At 35.0% G+C, this 19,917-nt stretch overlaps 1 protein-coding gene across 2 annotated transcripts in view; it reads right to left on the reverse strand.

Moving 5' to 3' along the window:
• ZNF385B (zinc finger protein 385B) overlaps nucleotides 1–19,917 on the reverse strand; it is a 366,436-nt gene that overhangs the window by 311,892 nt on the left and 34,627 nt on the right. The window contains exon 1 of one of the 2 annotated variants that reach the window (XM_054699901.1): nucleotides 10,360–10,601. The exons of the other annotated variant lie outside the window; for it this stretch is intronic. The gene's annotated coding sequence lies outside the window, so the exon portion shown is untranslated. Of the gene's footprint in view, nucleotides 1–10,359; nucleotides 10,602–19,917 lie in introns of those variants that run through there. 2 annotated transcript variants of the gene reach the window in all.

Raw genomic sequence — 19,917 nt, forward strand, 5'->3', positions numbered from 1 at the left:
TCAGATTCTTTTAATGCTAGTCATTGGCATTTCTCCTTTTTAAGTTATTACTTCATGTTCTTTGTTCAAGGTCCTATTTAGAATATTTTTCTCAATTTAAGAGATATCTCCTATAATACAAAATTAATAGTTTAAATTTATGTTCTAAATAGTCTTCCCCACCTAGAATTTGTTAATTTTTTGCTGGTGGAAGGTTTCAAACTAGTCATGGTTTTCAATGTTTATCCTATGCTTCTACATTTATTGCCATTCATACAAAGATCACTACCCCATGGTTATATAAATAACCCCATGAACATTTTTTATATGAACATATGCTTTTTCAATGCATGTTTAAATCTTAATATGCACATATTTGAGGTTTATGTTGGTATGAGTCATGAGAAGGAATTCTAACAATGCTTGTCCCAAAATTTGGTATCTGTGCCCAGTCAGTTAAGTACCTTGAACATTGACAAATTCTTATATCTATGTGAGTCTGTAACTGGGTTTATCATTCTGCCACCAATTAATTATAAATTGATCATTTGATGACTTCAAACATTTAAATCAATAAAATCATAAAGGGGGGCCTCCCTGGTGGTATTGGGATTAAGTCTCTGCCTCCATGGGCTGAGTTCAATCCTGGCCAGGGAGCTAATCCACATGGCACAGCAGCCCTCTCCTGTTGCATCCATTGCTCCCCTCAGCAGTGGATTTAGTAGATCTGCCTTTTCTGCTCCCCACTCTATCTCTGGTGAATCCTCTCATCCCTCATACCTCTGGCCTACACCCCAGTTCTTGTATGCATAAATAAATAAAAATAAATCTTTAAAAAATTACAAATAAAAACATAAAAACAAAAAGCAACAAATTAGAAAAAAATATTGCAGCAAATATAAGTGGTAAATGATAAAATTAATATGATAAATCATACAAGGCAACAAAAATTTGCCAAAACCCCAGGGGAGGACATGGAAGATGGGCAAAGGACACAAGGGGAAGTTTCAAAGGAGAAGAGAAATAAATGACCAGTGTATGCATGACAAAATGATTTATATCTCTCTTGTAATCACATAAATATAAGATCAAGAAATGAGAAAACACCTATTAAATGTCTCAATTAGCAAAATCTGTTTCTTCAAACAATAGTTTTTTAAGTTTTCCAATTTGAAAAGAATCTGAGGAAAGGCACAATCTTACACTTTCCAGTAGGTATATAAATAGACAGAATCACATTTTAAAATAATTTGCCAATATCTAACAAAAGTCATAAAACAGTGTATCTCCTTGTATTCAGCAGTTTTCTTCAGTCTCTAGCCTAAAAAATAATCTAAAATATAGTAAAATATTTATGTGCAAAGACATTCATCCTAATTTTATCTATTTCAAAATAGAAACTAGGTATAAATCCAATAAATAGCAAATATATAAATCATAACATAACCACAGTATTGAATTCTCTAGCTATTTAAAATTGTTATTTCCATGTGACATATGGAAAGTCTTAGCATATACTGTTAGACAAAAAAGGAAGGTGTAAAGTCTGTATATAGTTAGCGTAGAGCAAACCTCCCTTGTCTCATCCACTGCTTCTCTTAGCAGTGTATTTCAATAAACCTGCCTTTTCTGTTCTCAAAAAAAAAAAAAAAAAAGCTATTATACACAGTTGGATGTTAATCAATAAAAATAAATGTAGAAAAAATGAAGGTAGACATACATGATGATCATCTCTGAGAAGTGAGAAAATGAGTAATGATTACTTTCTTCACTCATTTCCTATTTCCAAAATACTTAACAAAATGTCTATTGTTTTTAGTGAGCTGCATGGAAATATAACTATGAGAATGGCTTGTGTTTTTAACATGGAAAAACTATGAAAAAAAAATGTGTGCGCTGTAAGAAACTAAAGAGAGAGGGAGATAATTAACACTTACATGAAGGAAGTGAATGCTAGAAAGATCCTGAAGGGATGGGGCATCAAGAGAACTTGCCTATGAGGGACAGCTTTCTTTTGACATATGTGAGAAGGACATGATGGATAGGGGCAAATACAGAAAGATGTATTTGTAGGTAACAAGGATCGAACGCTGTGGAACTCACAAATGTTCATTTCACATTCTAAATCAGGCATGAATCAAGTTCATAAACTGAGTCAAACTCATAAACATAAATGGATAGTTAGAGAACTTCAGGGCAATGAAGATTATGAACAGGAAATGGAGAGGGAGCTAACTGAAAATAGTGAAAAGAACTGTCCTGATATTTCTATTTTTTCTAAGTACATATTGAGAATATTAAATAATTTAGCTCTTGAGACCAAAGGTTGTTATGATTTTGTCTAGCAGAAAAAAGTATATTAAAATATATATGCAAGAGCTTGATTGATTACTTGATTAATTGATTCAGATATTTTGATTCATTTAACACTATTCAAGCTCTTAACCAGGTCACTAACACCTTTCACATTTGCAAATCCAGTGGCCAATGCACAGTTCTCATGTTACTTGATGTTTTATCAATATATGAAACATTTAGGAACCCCATATTCTTGAAAATCATAATTCATTTGCTTCCAGGGCATTGCTCTCCTGGGCACTTCTCCTACTGGTTAACTTTTTATGTACTCCTTTGCTAAATCCCCTTCATTTATCTGATTATAAATGTTAAAGTGCTCTGAGAGACAGTCTTTGTGCCTCTTCTTTATATTCACTCATTCAAAAGGGATCTCATCCAGTCATCTGGCTATAAATATCTTCTGTAAACTGACTATTTACATCCATACTATATTAAGCACACACATATATATGTATAGATAGAAAGACAGATATATAGATATATATTGGCAGACATAATCTTTCATCTTCAAACTCATAGAACTGCCTACTCTACTTAAATATGCATCAAATTTTCCACAAGCAAACCCCAAATTACTACTCACCCGCAAATTACTTATCCATTCAACCAAATGGAAACTCACTTCACCTGGTTATTTAGGCTAAAAATCTATGACTTCCCATTAATAGGTCTCAATCTCTTCTTGTCCTCTTGTAGTAGAATTGCAAATCCTATTTACTCTATTTTCAACACACACCAGAATGTGATCACATCTCACCACTTTCATTCTAGTACAAGTCATCATCTAGTACAATCATCTCTTACCTGGAATAACTTGATCCTCCAAGGGGCCTTCTCCTATCCCTCTCTCACACACATATACACAGTAACCACAATGATTCTTTAAAAATTTTAAGGGGCCTCTCTTGTGGCACAAGGGGCTAAGCACAGCACTGTGAAGCTATCCACAGCCTCTGCAGCATGAGTTCAATCCCTGGCCAGCCAGGGAGCTACTCACATGGTGCAGCAGACCTTTCCTGTCTTACCCAAGCTCTCCTCAGCAGTGTATTTCAGTCAATCTGCCTGTTCTGCCCCCCTCTCTGATTCTGGTGACAATCCTCTCACCCCCCCACCTCTGGCCTGTACCCCAGTTCTTATATGCACAAATAAATAAATCTTTAAAAAAATAAAATAAAATAAAAATTTTAAGTCAGGTGATATCACTCTTCTGCTCATAACTCTCTAATGATGCCCCATTTCATTCAGAGTACAAGTCAAAATCTTTATGAAAGCCTTCTAAAGCCTTCTAAAGCCAAGTGGACTGGCTCCCTGACCTTGAGTCTTCCAAGTTTTGCCTCTTCAACATGCCAAGCATCTTCTGCTTTTCAGCTTCAAGTATTTGCACTTGCCCTCCTTCTATTTGGAAACCTGGTCCCCCCAATTACTCAGGAGTTCTTCCACATTGGCCTCTAAATAGAAAGACCTTCTCAGCAAGGTCTTCCATGATTTACCTATATAAAAATTAGCAATCCATTCCCTCACCCTGCTTTATTTATTAGTGGTAAATAATAGAAACCAACAGGAACTATGTATTTTAAAAGGATGTTATTGGCATGATCAATGGGGGATGCCCAGTCTGTTTAAGGAGGAAGGTGGAGAGCAAAAAGATCTTCCTGTAGCTTAAGTTTCCATATGGAAGACACTTTCTGCATTATGTAGAACCTTCCCCCAAAAGAAGTCCAATGTTCATCCTACTCACATTTTTCCAAATGTTTTTTATCCAAGTAGTAAGACCAATAAAGTGACCAAATAAAGTAGAGATCTAATAAACTCTCAAAGTTTTTTAATATGAAATTTCAGATATATTAATGGTATCTAACCAGATATAGTATATTATACTTTGTCATTCTCTTATTTCATCTCAATTTTTACAAAACATGCACCAATGGAGTGGATGTAATTTTTGGAAGATTTTTTTTTCCCTTTTACTTCATTAGCATCAATCCCCCAAAAGTATGTTTTCCAGATTTTCTTGACGAAACATGAACATATGACTTCTCCCAGATGGTGCTTTCCAATCTTTTACACACTAAAATGAAGGTTTCACTGTGAAGAACAGTGGGCATGTCCAATTCTGTTGGAAGCAGAAGAAAAGCTCTCAATTTCAAAAATGCAAATCAACTGCTCACCTTTTAATTCAGTCTTCTGTTGAAATACTATTCTGTTAGACTTTCAATATACTATTCTATACACAATTTCTTTGTCAATTATAATCAATAAAAGCAAATAATAAAAGTAGGTGACAAAGAACGAACACTTATCTATGATATGGCAAAATGAAGAATAGTTTCTTGAATTTATGATACATTGTTTGCCAATTCCCATCTGAACCTGTAAACTCTGCTAATGTGTATGAAAGGCAAGTTTCTCGTCTTTTCACATAATCCCTTCAACATTCACTTTTGCTTAGGAAAGCAGAATAAGTTCACTAAATTCTTCTCTTAAACTACAAGCAAATAATAAAAAGTAGCCAATATTAAAATTATCAGTTTCACTCCAAATGTAATCAGATGAAATAATTGATCTGAATCATCTACCTCTAAGACAATGATCAAGGGAACAAAAATCAAAAAGAGAAAATTCAGAAGCCAGCTACAAAGCAGTGGAAAGAAAAAGAGAGCAAAACAAAACTATTTATGTGTAGGCATTACCCTGTTTGTGTGTATTTGGATGTGTGTGTGTGTGTGAATTTGAATGTGACCATATGTGTATATTTGTGTCTGCATCAGTATGTGGGCATGTCAGCCTTAGCATGTGTGTATGTGTGTGTGTGTGTGTGTGTTTTGGTTTGAGCAAAACGGGTGTACATGTAAGTCCATGTGAGCAAGAGAAAGTGTGTATGAATGTGTGAGTGTGTATCAGCCTGAGCAAGAATGTGCATGTTTGTGCTTGAGCAAGCAAATGTGTTGGTGAGAGAGAGAGAGAGGCTTATATAAGTATGTGATCAACTATGAATGTGAGTCTGTGTGTGAGCATTTAACATAGGAAGATCTGGAGAGTCTTCACTTCCCTCTAGATTGTATAACTGGAACATTTTCTAAAAACTCACAAAAGCACTGTTTTATTAAAGTTTGTCTTTCTTACACATGGGCAGTTACCTCTATATATCTAAATCAAACTCATTTGAAAACTATCCTAAATGATTTAGGAGACATGAAGAATTTAGTTGATTCAAACATCACCGCTTTATTCATTAACTGAATGCAATTTTTCTTTCAGTTTAAAATAAACTGACATAATGAACTTATTTTTTTGTCATTAAATGACTAAATCAGTATTACAATGGACTAACATCTCTTGATTAAACATCACATTATTTTCAATTAGGATTTTACAGATAAATAATTTCTGAACAATCATGATTAAGTTCCTTGCCAGTGTATTAGTGTTATACATAAACATAAAATATGCCCTCGCCAAAACATTTCAACCTTTAAAACTAAGTACCATGTAGTATTTACACAGTGTGCTGGATAATAAATGTATTTCGATTCTGACAACACGCATCAGTTCAGTTCACTCTGCCTTGGTCTTCAGAGTTTCTGGGAGAAGACATAACATATGTGCGTCAGTGGAAAGGACAGAAACATTCTCATTTCAGTGCTGATCCTAATGGTCATCAGATTATTACCGCAAGATAAACCTGGAAGAACACCAAATTCATCCAGGAGAGCTGCTTGTCCACAAAGTTCCAGTTCCCAAAGACTCTCCTTCACTAAACGGAAAACAATAAAGGCAGATTCTCTTTTTTAGAACTGAGCTAATATTTCAGAGTGTTTTTTGCCAACATTTCATAGATATATGTGCATAAATACTTGCACATTTATACATACAAAAACACATAAAAATTTGTTGCACAACCTAATGTCACCTTTTCTTATTGTTCTAAATCAAATCAAGTCTAGCTCTGGGAGTCTGTTTGCCAACAGTATTTGCTTATGTCACATTCCTTCCTGCACTGACCCTCCAAGAGCACTGAGAAATTCAGCAAACTTGAAGATGAGATGTGGCTTTTCTGTCTGTTGTGATCCCTGCTTAAAGGCCGGCGTCCAAACCCCAAGGACCAGTCACAGATAGGTGGCTCTGCTCCCTCCAAACCAGTGGTAGGTCCTGGAAGCTGTAGGTGCCTAGAAGACATCACCTTCATCTCCAATACATCTACATACATCACCTGCAGGACCGATCACCTCTTACAAACGCCCTCCTTCCCCAGGGAGTGGCACAGCCCCTTACCATCCTCCCCTCCACTTCATAACCCATTTCTTTAGGTGGGAATCTTTCACTTCTTTCAAGTCTTACAAACTCATCCCCTCTTGGGCAAGCCAATTTAATGCTTCCACAGAAAATAAAACCCAAAGGTTCCTTAGTTTTCCCTTTAGGGAAGCATGTGGAATGCAAGATAACATAGACTCTTAAAAAAAAAATCTTGGCCTCCATGGAAAAATACGGTGGTTACCAGAGGGAAGAAGGAGGAGGGCATAGAGGGAGTAATTCGATAGCATATTGGCAATGGAACTTTGGTGGTAGGTGAATGAATCATGCACACGTGTGGAGGTGTGAAGCTGTGCTCCTGAAATTAACACGGTTTTGTGAAAGAGTGGCAAATCATAAAATCTGATTTAAAAAATAATAATCTTAGCATCTACTTCCTAGAAGGAATGGGAAATAGGTGACGAGTTAACATCTGTCAAAATTGCTGAGATTCTATAACTGTATTTTTTACAGATTAACAATTAGACATAGTTTTAAGAATTTCCCTGGAAAAGATGGCTAGAGACAAAAGAAAAATGTACTGACCATATTTTTAAAAAATGTAACTAGCATACCTTTTATATTATGTTTCCAGATCTTTCAAACACCCTGGGAGTATGTATGTATGTAAATATAATATATAATGCATATGTACATTATAGATGCATACATATGTATGTTTATATGTCACTCAAAATTTTCCATTGATGTATTTTCCTGAACTGTAAGAACAGTTTTCATAAAAGTCTTATATTCTCCTATGATAATTATTTAAATATATTCTTTTTAGTTTACTATGTAGCTTTGGTGTGTGTTTTTTTTTTTTTAATGAGAACTAACATACAAGGGATTTCATCAAGAATATCAAGTATATTTGCAAAAAGTTACACGGGGTATTCCCAAAACTTTTAATCTCTTCCAGTTGTGGTTATTGTCTTTTTCTCATCTTAAATTTGTGTTTTTTTCTTCCTCACTCTTTACTCCACTCATCTATTATTTCATCATTTGCTTTCAAGCCTGTCATAGATGAATCAATTTTACTATTTTTCTGTTCTCTAACTTTAAATTCTATTCTTTAAGTACTATTAATATAGTCTTCCATGACTAAGTTTAGTTTGTTATTATTACATTGTTTCAGAATTTTCTTTCTTCCAAATAGGTAGAAGTAAAGATTTCACTCAATTATTTGCAAATTTTATTTTTAAACAATAAACTATTTCATGGCTATGAACTTCTCTACAAATACATTTTTAGCTACAAATCATAACTTTGATATGCAATCTTCTTTAATTACTTTCATAAAATCCTGTAATTGTATTTTTATTTCCCCTGGAAAGGATTTAGAATATCTTTCATATGCATTCTATGAAAGACACTGAAATCCTAATGATATTATTAGCTATTGATACATCTCAATTTCTCTCTCTGGCACTCCCTCCTCTCTTTCCACCTATTTCCAGTGTTTTTAAGGTAGTAATCATGAGATGAGCATTTTGGGAATGATTAGAAAGAGGCTCGCGATGAAAATTCTTTACAGCCAACAAAGGAAGAATAGGGAATTTGGGTAGTTGGGAAAAAGATAGCGGCTGCTAAGAAAATAAATAAAGCCTGCAACACAGAATTCTGTTATTTTCACTTTCTATATCCACTGATTTGAAAACCACACATTAAACCAAAAACAATACTCTTGCTAAACGACTTCTACTTTTTGTGAGAACATTTCACACCCTCACATGCAATTCTTCAGACCATTGACAGAGATCAAACTAAGAAGCAATTTTAAGATGTCATTCCTCATCTAGACATTTTACTAAAATGTACTTTACCCATGACAGACTAAATGACAACCTGTTTCCTGTCTTGGTATATGTCAGGTAAAATAGCATTCCCAGTTCAGTCTTGACTAAAGTTCTGGCAGAATATGATTAATGAGATATTCCAAACACAAGTTCCCAGGGAAAACATCTTCTCATAATTATTATTATTCTAATGAATTGGTATTGTTCATAATTTATTAATCTGACCAAGTGACCAAATAAGATGTCTAAAAAATAAAATGCCTCTATCATACCTAAAGAGACAAAACTAAGATAACTCATTGGTGATAGCACATGCCTAAAATTCACTATGTTCTGCTATATAATACAAGGTTTCTTATAAGAAAGTAACAGCCCCCATTCTGACCCCAATCCCTCTGATTGGGGTCAGAATGGGGGCGCTGCAATTGTATGGGGAATATAACAATAAAATTTATTATCTAATAAAAAAAAAAAAAGAAAGTAACAGCAATATACTCATTATGTTTATCTTCTTAAAGAAATGGTGACTTTTAAGGAAGCTTACAGAATTCTTCTTATTTAAGTATTTAAAATTCTTGGTTTCCCACAAAAGAAAATTTCCTATATACTAGATTTCTAAAATACATAATATACTAAACTATTGAGTTAAAAAAAAATCTGGTGAACCCAGTGATTTAAAAAAGACAGTAGGAAAGAGTGGACTAACATTTTATCCTCCTCTTCTAAGAGCATTGATCACCTGTTTTATTAACCATATATTTTCAAGTATGAGGTCATTCCTCAGTTTATAGTTATTAAATTATGGAGCTAAGTACATCACTTTCCTCAAAACTAGATTTTACCAAATGCAATAGACTAACATATAAAACCAATTCTTCAGGGCCTCCCCGGTCGCAGCGGTTGAGCGCTGGTTGCGAAGCTGCCCGCGGCCTCTGCGGCGCCGGTTCGATCCCCGGCTGCTTCCCGGCCACCGGCGGAGATCCCACATGGCGCGCAGACCTCTCCTGCGCCCGCTGCTCCTCAGCAGTGTACTTCGTCCTTCTGCTGCTCTGCTCCCGCTCTGGCTCTGGTGATTCTCTCACCCTCCCGCGCTTCTGACTGTACCCAGTGCATGTATAAACAAACAAACAAACAAATAAATAAATAAACATGCTCTATAAAAAAAAAAAAAAAAAAAAAAAAAAAAAAAAAAAAAAAACCAATTTCTTCAGATAAAGTACTTTAAAGTTCAAGGATAGCATAAAGGTAATCATGGTGAAAATTGTAATATGTGATTCAGTATAACTGTAATTATCAGCAGAACAGAAACAAAACTTAGTGATCAGGCAGTCCTGCACTCATAGAAGACATTAAGTTATGAAGGATACTTGTGTTCTGAATGTGACCTCCACATACTGAACCTAAATTCACTAGACTTTTGAATTTTAATCTGGAACTAAGGCTGGCACGTAAATACCTTTAGCAATAGAACAGAGTGTACCTAGATCTATCCCCTTTAGGTGAAAGACAAAGATTCCAGATCGTTAGCACTAAAATTTAAGTCATGGAATGCCTTTTCCATTCTAAAGAATAATTCTCTGTCACACAAAATGAGCACAGCAAGACAGGAATTATAGGCTTCTGAGAGTAAGCCATCCATTACATATAAGGTGTGGTACCAGTCTTGGATTTTTATTTAAAAAAATTTAAAGAGCTATGAAGAGATTAAAGTTCTGTGAGAGATTATATAATCTTGAAGGCTGTGAGGGAAAAAGCAGGCTTCAGGTCCACACAGAAAATCTCATCTACAGGGTTCTCTCCACTTGGGAAAGGGGAGAGGTGGAAGAGCAATACAAATAGCTAAGTATTCAAGAACTCAAAATTCATGATGAATGGATAGATAACTTTGTACTGCTTGTAAAGTTCCCATAAAGAAATATTCCAATTTACTAACCTTGATTCCATAAGTGATATGAAGGAGTGAGGTAATGAGAAAGACCTACTCTTCTGCCTGGATCTTGTCCTCACAAATCAAATTCTTCAGTTACATAAAATACAGGATAGAATTGCTATGCTGCAGTGCAAGTTTCACAAACAGGTGACTTTTAATTATATATTAAAAGATGAAGATGCTTGCTATGACTAGACAAGTTTACTTGTACTTCTGGCTATCATATCCAGGCACCCAAGGACTCAAAGCTGAGTTCACTTTTAACTTTCTTAGCTTTTTGTGAAAATTTGATTCACTATCAAGTGTATCTGTAACATTTTCCTTAACAGCCCTTTCTCTTTGTTCCATTGTTCTCTTTGTACTGACTTGTATAATTTTTCTTTAATTTTTACAATTCATCTTGTTTCTACCTCCCTAACCCAACATCCAGCCTTGAAGATGTTCTTATATTGATCATAGAAATAGCAAGCCATGACGCTTCTCAATAATGTTTTTCAAATATTTACAAAGGAAATGGTTTGCAATTATTTTAAATCTTGTATTTCTTAAGAACTCTTTAGTTGCAAATAACCAACATTCCAAGACAAAAAGCCCGAGTAATAAAAGTTATTTTTGAAAAGCAAGAACTAATGTTCATAAAAAAAAAAAAAATTCCAGTGACAGGATTTGGCTTGATTTAGCAGCTGAACAATGAATGTCACCAAGACTCTCTTTCTAATTGAATTTGACCTCAACTGTTGCATTCACCATAAGCCTTGTTTTGATCTTCAGAAAATCTTTTAGGGCTCCTAAAACTACAGTTTAAATTACTTCAGGTAGGAAAGTCGGTGTCTGTCTCCCCAATAGTCAATTAAAATTCCACTATTCGGTGTAGTTGTAAAATCCTAACCATATGACCATCACTAAAAAAAAGTTCACTGTGGCTAAGGAAATGGAAAACTCTGAATGCTTAAGCTAATCAGGGTCATTTTGGAAATGGAGGAAAGGTCTGTGTTATCCAAACTTCACAGTTCGGAAATTTGGGGTACTATACTTAGCAGGGAGAAGAGCCACTTAATAAAAATCATCAAATGCTGACAACAAAACTAAACCCTTGTCATTTATCAGGTTATGAGTCTTCTATACATTCTATTCCTCCCAATACCCCATACAGAGAAAGCATAATATTCTCTTCATGATCAGTGCAATATGAATAACGAAATTAGTAAAACATAGTAATAAGGGCATTTGGAATACATGCTTGCTAGACTAACTCAATACATTTGGAATCATAGATGAGAAGAAAATATAACTGATGAATCATATTTAAACAAACATAACATTAAAAAACTCACTGTGGGGCCTCCCCTGGTGGCGCAGCGGTTGAGCGCTGGGCTGAGAAGCTGCCCGCAGCCTTTGCAGGGCTGGTTCGATCCCCGGCCGCCTGTGAGGGTCCCACATGGCCTGCAGACCTCTCCTGCCGCCCACTGCTCCCCTCAGCAGTATACTTCGTCGGTCTGCCTGTTCTGTTCCCCGTTCTGGCTATGGTGAATTCTCTCACCCTCCCACACTTCTGACTGTATCCACTGCTTGTATAAATAAATAAATAAATCTTAAAAAAAAAAAAAAATTGGGCCTCCCCGGTGGCGCAGTGGTTGAGCACTGGGTTGTGAAGCTACCCGCAGGCTCTGCAGCGCCAGTTCAATTCCCCAGCTGCTCCCCGGCCAGCGGAGGAGGGTCCCACATGGCGCGCAGACCTCTCCTGCTGCCCGCTGCTCCCCTCAGCAGTGTACTTCGGTCCTTCTGCCTGCTCTGCTCCCCGCTCTGGCTCTGGTGAATTCTCTCACCCTCCCGCGCTTCTGACTGTACCCAATGCTTATATAAATAAATAAATAAATCTTAAAAAAAAAAAAAAACCTCACTGTGAACACAAACCCATGTTTTTTTTTTGTCTTTGTTTTTCACCTCGAAAGCACCATACATTTTAAATTATACTTGGAAAGCATATAGTTCTATGATCTCTCCTCTGTGATTTTATAATTCTATTGCAGAATAAAAATAAAAGTTAAATATACAGCTTTTAAATAGGTTGGCTTTATATACCAGTTTACTCAGATGATTCCTGTTTTATGCCTTTTATCCCTGAGTACCAGCTAGTAATACTTACTTTCACTCTCAAGGGAGTAATAATAAATTTTATGCACAGTCTAATTTTAAACAAATGTCAAGCACCTATATTATGTGCTAAAAGAAACTGAGACAAGAAAACTACTGCATCAAATAAAAGTAGTTAAAATAGACAAAATCTATGGGTGAGTAAGAAACATAGCTCAATATATCCCATTGTAAGAAATACAGCATCACTTCTAAATTCTGAAAGAAAATTCATTGAAGCCACAGCTGTCATGCTTTAGGGATATGGGTTAAAACTCATCATTATGAGGTTTTTTTCTGCTATTACTCTTCCCTAGACCACCCAGTGGTCATATGGTATTTACAGACACTGGACACTGAGTTGACTTGAATGGCCTTTGTATTGCAATACAGATTATGTCTAATCTAAATGCTGTGTGTCCTTTATAGGACAGACAAATCCTAATCCCCGATTTACAAAAGCAAAGCCAGTTCAGTCCTGATGGCTAGTCATTTCCTATTTTAAAAAAAATTAAGTGACACAAATGAAAATAAATTATAAATTTGTTCAATCTAATTTAATCTAAAAATAAATATTTAGAGGCTTTGAGCTGAGGTTAAAGCACACTTCAGATTTGATAATTTGAAGTAAATCTGAAGAACATTGTTATAAAATTACAATTATTTCCTTTTAAACAATACAAATTAACAAAGTGAATTATACTCAAGTACTTTAAAAGAATAAAGGCCAGCTTGAAAAACATCTCATTTCTTCTTTTCTAAATTACTGGAGAGTTTATATTACAACTCGGATTTAGTTAGCTTCCACTATACTTTATCAGCTCAGCTTTAATAATCTTCTAAAGAAGAAGTCCCCACAAGATGACTCACACACCACTCTGGAATGAGTCTTTCTGCATTTTGCATTTCATTGTACTGTTATCAAGCCCTACATCACCGTGAGCCTTTGTGACTGGTTGCTGCCATTTTCAAGGAAGTAACAGGGAAAAGTACAGTTGGTAGCAACTCTCCTTCCCTCCTTCATGATTCCCCATCTTCTCTAGCCCAGCTTTCTCCCCTGTCTCCCAGGACTCTAGAACTCATTGTCAGTGTCCCAATGCTGTCTCTTCCTTTAGTTCCGCAGGTTTCAGTGAGAATAAAATTGGGGTATACTCCTTTTAAAATTTCACATTAACTATGAGCCACATGACCTGGAAATGAGTCTAAAATTAGAAGATAATAGATATATAAATTGAAGCATAAAATATTGCTATCCAAAATGTAATTATCACTCTCACACGTGTAATAGTTTAGGATTTGTAATTGTCTTAACAAGAATGAGCTCAATGTTTAGATGCACAGGGAAATTTTTTTCTGAAGGCAATAGGAAGGGAAAGAGCATTCCACAAGGGCTAGTAGTGCTCTGTTTCTAATACAATTATATAAAGTCACAAATAAAACAACAACAAAGCAAACAAGGGCTGTGTTGTACTCATGGGTTTCCTTCAGGGATGGATGGGGAAGGTTTGTTAACAATGAAAAGATAACATTTCAGCTCTAACCTGAGGACTGATTTTATTTCTCTAAAAATACTGAGACACCACTTTCTCCATCCCCATCCATCCTTATGAAGCAAGAGTTCTATTAATAGCTCTGCTGAAAAGCAAAAATGTTCCTGTGAGGTGGCTTTAATGCAGCACCCTCCCTTAAGGCAGAGGGCCATAGTGAAATCTTTCTCCACAAAGCATATAGGTAAACTGTGGGCTTTATAAAATCTGTTATGTAAATTATCCAGAATAAAATGCTTGTCTAGATTTTTCTGTCTCACACCTACCACATAATATATACTAAAAATAAATATCAACTGTTTTTGCATCTATAAATAATGTAATATAAAAGGTAAATTTGAAGTTAAAATTCATAAGGTATATATATCAAAGACTAGTGGATTTCTGGCTCATGTATCAGTTCAAAGTACTCAAATCATTCATCCATTCAACACTTCCTAATTTTCTACCATGTTGTAAGTACTTCAATAGACAGTAGACAAATTGGAAACTCATCATACCTGTAATGATTTTAAAACCTAAGAGAGAGATAAAATTATTAAGGAAATAAAGTGATAGAGTATACTATTAGAGACCGATAAATTTTTCAAGATTTTCTCAATTTACTAATAATCCACCATGTGCCAGATAACTGTGTTAAACGCTAGGAATATGGTAATGAAAAATGCATAAATAAATGGGAGTGAGGAGGAGAAGGAAGGCACAAGGAACAGTCAGAGCAAAGAAGTGTTAAGTGTGTGTGGGGGGCAGGGTGGAAGAAGAACCCTCAGAGAACTGCAAGTGTTATAAGAGTGGGCAGGGAGGGAGGGAGGGCTGAATTGCTAAAGACTTGGGGAGAATCCAGATCACAGTGGTCCCTACACACTTCCCCAAGAAATTAGAATTCTATCCTGTAAATAAGTTATAGTTAAGTTTTTGATGACTTTTAAGGGAGGATTATTTTCACTATTTCAACTATTTTATAGCTGATTTTGTAACACATATATCACTTTAAGAAAACGATTCAGTGGGAAATTAGTGGTGTATACCTTTATAAGTAACAATTTGAGATATATAATTTTGAAATACAAAATATAAGCAATACTTTATATTATTATTTAATATGAAATATTCTTTAAAATAAACTAACAAAAACATATATCTTATAGTCAGGTGGCCTGACATTTCCTAAGTCCTTCTTATTAACTCCTACCTATTAAATGCCACTGTCACTGAGGCCAAAGTATACATTAATATTGTTTTTTTGTAGCATGTTATTAAAACCTAATATATACACATACAAGCAAAGGGGATAAATAATATAGTTTATTAATGGTCATAAAGTAAACATACCCCATGTATCTAACATTAGATCAAGAAATGCAATCTTACAAAACCCCAGAATCTTCTTATATGTCCTTGTCTAACCATTTTGTACCTCAAGGGTAACCACCCTCCCCACTTCTAAAAATGGGCCTGTTTTTAACCTTCCTGTGAATGGAATTATGCAATTATTTGTTCTTTTGTAAGTTTTGTATAAGTTTTGGTATATATTTGTAAATGATTTATTTTCATTTCTTTGTAGGATTCTACTGTATGAATATATCATGATTTATTTATTCAGTCGACTGTAAGTTGGCACTTCAGCATTTTCAAGTTGGGGTTATCAAATGATGCTGCTCTGAACATCCTGTGTTTTGGCACTTATTTATGCATTTTCACTACCATATTCCTAGTATAACTATGTATAGTTATACATACTAGTGGAACTGCTGAGTCTGCCTAATTTACCCAGTGTTTTTTTCTTTTTCAAACATTGGAATTTTCAAAAGCAATGTAAGATAAGGCTATGTGGAAAAATCATTTAAAAAAGAGGTAAAAGTCCTGTAAAGAACAGATTGACTGGGCCTCCCCGGTGGTGCAGCGGTAGAGCCCTGGGTTGCGAAGCTGCCCGCGGCCTCTGCGGCGCTGGTTCAATCCCCGGCTGCTCCCTGGCCCCCGGAGGAGGGTCCCACATGGCGCGCAGACCTCTCCTGCCGCCCGCTGCTCCCCTCAGCAGTGTACTTCGGTCCTTCTGCCTGCTCTACTCCCTGCTCTGGCTCTGGTGAATTCTCTCACCCTCCTGCACTTCTGACTGTACCCAGTGCATGTATAAACAAAAAACAAACAAATAAATAAATAAAACATGCCTCTATTAAAAAAAAAAGAACAGATTGACTGAAATTTAAACTTTATTAAATTGTGTATTGATTAATTAATAAGCCCACCACATCACCTATTATTTGGAGATAATGGCCTTTTGGGGGAAACTTTGTTTGAAGTACAACATGAACCCATTTCTGCTTTGTTTCTTGATTAAGAAATATTTTTAAATGAATAAATCCTTTATTCAAATTTATCTTTTAGTTACTTTGCTTCAACATGAATCAAACCATCATACTGTTAATGGCAACATTTCTGCTAAAAGGAATGTGTCAGAGAATCTAAAAGGAAACACTGGGAGAAGAAAAGGTTCTTAGTTTTCATGAAGTTTGAGAGTTTAAAAAATACAAACCATTACAAGATCCTTAAACAATCTGCAGACTCACTGTAATCCTTATTAAAATCCTAACAGCATTTTCCACAAAAACAGAACAAAAATATTCTAAAATATATTGTATAGAACCACAAAAGACCCTGAATAGCCAAAGCAATCTTGACAAAAAGAGCAAAATGGAGTTATCAACTCTGACTCTAAATCATATTAAAATATCATATTCATTAAATAAATATCATTATTTAAATAAGTATCATATTAAATGAATATCAATTAAAATATCATATTAGAATAAAAACAGACATACTGATAAACTGAACAGAATTGAGCACCCAGAAACAAACCCACACATATATGGACAAGTATTTTTTGACAAAGGAACCCAAAACACACATTGGATAAAGGACCACCTCTTCAGTAAGTGGCCTTGAGTAAGCTGGACAGTCAGATGCAAAAGAATAAAAATAGACCCCTATATTATATATAACATGCACAAAAATTTATCCAAAATGAATTAAAGACTTAAATGTGAGACTTGAAACTATAAAACATGATAGACAACATAAATGGTAATCACATCAATATAAGCCTTTGAGATGTTGTTAGGAATTCAACTTTAAAATGAAAGAAAAGAAACTAATGTTGTAAAGGATGTAGAGAGCAGGGTACTCTTATATTGATACATTGTTGTTTGGAAAGTAAATTGGTATAATCATTATGGAAAGCAGTATGGAGATACCTCATAAAATTAAGACTAGAAATGCAGTGTTTGATCCTTCCATTCCACTTCTGGGTATTTATCTGAAAAATATGAAAACACTAACTTGAAAAGACATAGCCACCCACCCTGCTACTCATTGCAGATTTATTTACAATAGTCAAGCTATAGAAACAACCTAAGTACCCATCAGTAGATGACTGGATAAAGAAGATGTGCTATACATACACAATGGAATATTACTCAACTTTTTTAAAAAAAAAATGAACCCGTACCGTTTGCGACAATACAGATGGAACTTGACAGCATCATGTTAAATGAAATAACTCTCAAGGAGAAAAATGCTATATGATTTTATTCATATCTGGAATGTAAAGAAACAAAGCAAATAGATATATCAAAGCTAAAACAAACTCTTAGCTAAAGAGAACAGATTGGTGATTACCTGAGAGAAAGGGGGCTGAAGGAGGGACGTTGTGAGTGAAGTGTGTAGTAGGGATTAACTGTATGACAACGGAAAGAAACTAGGTTTTTGGCGTGACCATGATGGAGTAGTACAGATGTTGAATTATAATGCTGTACACCTTAACTCTACGTAATGTTATCAACCCAAATTCCTTCAACACGAATTTATTTTTAAAGGTTAATGAACAGAAGATAAAGAACTCTTCCCTTGAAACAGGTATATGTAACAAAAGCACTGGTGATGTTTTTCTGAAAATATTTCACAAGACTTGCATGATTTGAAATATATGTGTTTTATGGATTGTCTGGGCTCTATGCCTAAAAATTTTTCCAGAGATCATCTCATATATATATTCCTAGGATCAATGTCAGCAGATGTTAAGGACTGTTAGCTAATTATAGTGATTTAAAAAGAAAGATAGAGGGGGAGAGAAGGTGAAAGGGGAGAAGAGACAGAGGGAAGGAAATAAGGAGAAAGGGAAGGAAAGACAGAGGGAGGGTGTCAAACATTACAACAATCCTTCAAACTAATAACTCAAACAATGGAATAGATTTTTTTTAAAGTTATGAAAGTGCTTGAACAATACTATACAAAACATTTTATTGACTAGGCTTTAATTAAGGAATACAACCATCTTATGCACCATTCCAGTCTTTCCAAACCATCATAAAATATAATAAAAAATGCAATAAAGACCACATGTCAAAATGCTTCACTGATAAACTACTCCATGTTCCTGATACTATTTCTCCACATAGTTGAAGAGGCTTTGTTCACTGAAAACAAATTAAATATTCACAGTGCTTAAAATATCTTCTTATAAATATCTTCAGTGATTAAAATATCTGGGAGAATTCAATGTAGTGTATACAGAAGTTGACTTATAATGCTATGTACCTGTACTTCCTTCTTTGCTTTCAGGATCATCTTCAAGAAAAGCTAAATTTCTTAACATTATTCACTTACTAAAAAAAAAAAAAAAAAAATTAAACTAACAACTGACTATCCACATGCAAAAAAAAAAAAAAAAAAAGAATATAGATACCAACCTTATACCAAAACTCAAAACAGATCACAGACATAAGTTTAAAACACAAAACTATAAAATTTCTAGAAGATAACATAGAGGAAAATTCAGTTATCGTGTATTTTAGTGATGAAGATTTAGATGCAACACCAAAAACAGGTGAGAAAAAAAACAAGTGAAATGTAAGTGAATGATAACTTCATTGAAATTAAAAACTTCTGTTCTGTGTAGAATCAATTAATAAAATGAAAAGATAAGTCACAGATTAATAGAAAATATTTGCAAAACATACCTGATAAAGAAATTGTTTTAAAAATATACAACCCTTAAAACTCAACAATATGAAAAGAAACAACCCAATTAAAAAGGGGCAAAAGATCTGAATAGATATCTTACCAAAAAATATACACAGATGGCAAATAAGCAAAGGAAGAGATGCTTATTATCATATGTGATTACGAAAATGCAAAATAAAAGAAGTCATGCCACTACCCATCTACTAGAATGGTTAAAACCTAGCAGAATGGCTAACACACTGACACTAGCAAAATGTGTTGAGATTGTAGAACAACAGGATCTCTGACTGCGAGCAGGAATTTAAAATGGTGTAGTCACAATCATGTTGGAAGACAGGCAGTTTCTCATAGAGTTAAAGTTTCACCATGTCATCCAGCAATCACACTCTTAACTACCCAAATGAGTTAAAAACTTTTGTCAATAAAACAGTATGTACACAAATGACTGTACCAGCTTTATTCATAACTGCTAAAACTTAGAGGCAACCAAGAAATCCTTTGATAGGTGAAAGGATAAACCAATCGTGGTATATCCAGACAATGGACTATTACTCAGTAATAAAAAGAAATGAACAATCAAGAGATGAAAAGACATAGAGAAAAGTTAAAAGTTAAACGCACACTGATAAGTGAAAGAAGCCAATGTGAGGGCCTTCCTGGTGGCGCAAGGGGTTAAGAAGCAACCTATGATGCTATCCACAGCTACTGCAGCATGAGTTCAATCCCTGGCCAGGGAGCTACCCACATGGCACAGCAGACCTCTCCTGTCTTGCCCATTGCTCCCCTCAGCAGTGTATTTCAGTCAATCTGCCTGTTCTGTTCCCCACTCTGTCTCTGGTGAATCCTCTCACCCCCCTCC

The sequence above is a fragment of the Talpa occidentalis genome, unplaced genomic scaffold (assembly GCF_014898055.3).
Source record: "Talpa occidentalis isolate TD23 unplaced genomic scaffold, MPIMG_talOcc4v2.1 talOcc4.3, whole genome shotgun sequence".
NCBI lineage: Eukaryota > Metazoa > Chordata > Mammalia > Eulipotyphla > Talpidae > Talpa > Talpa occidentalis.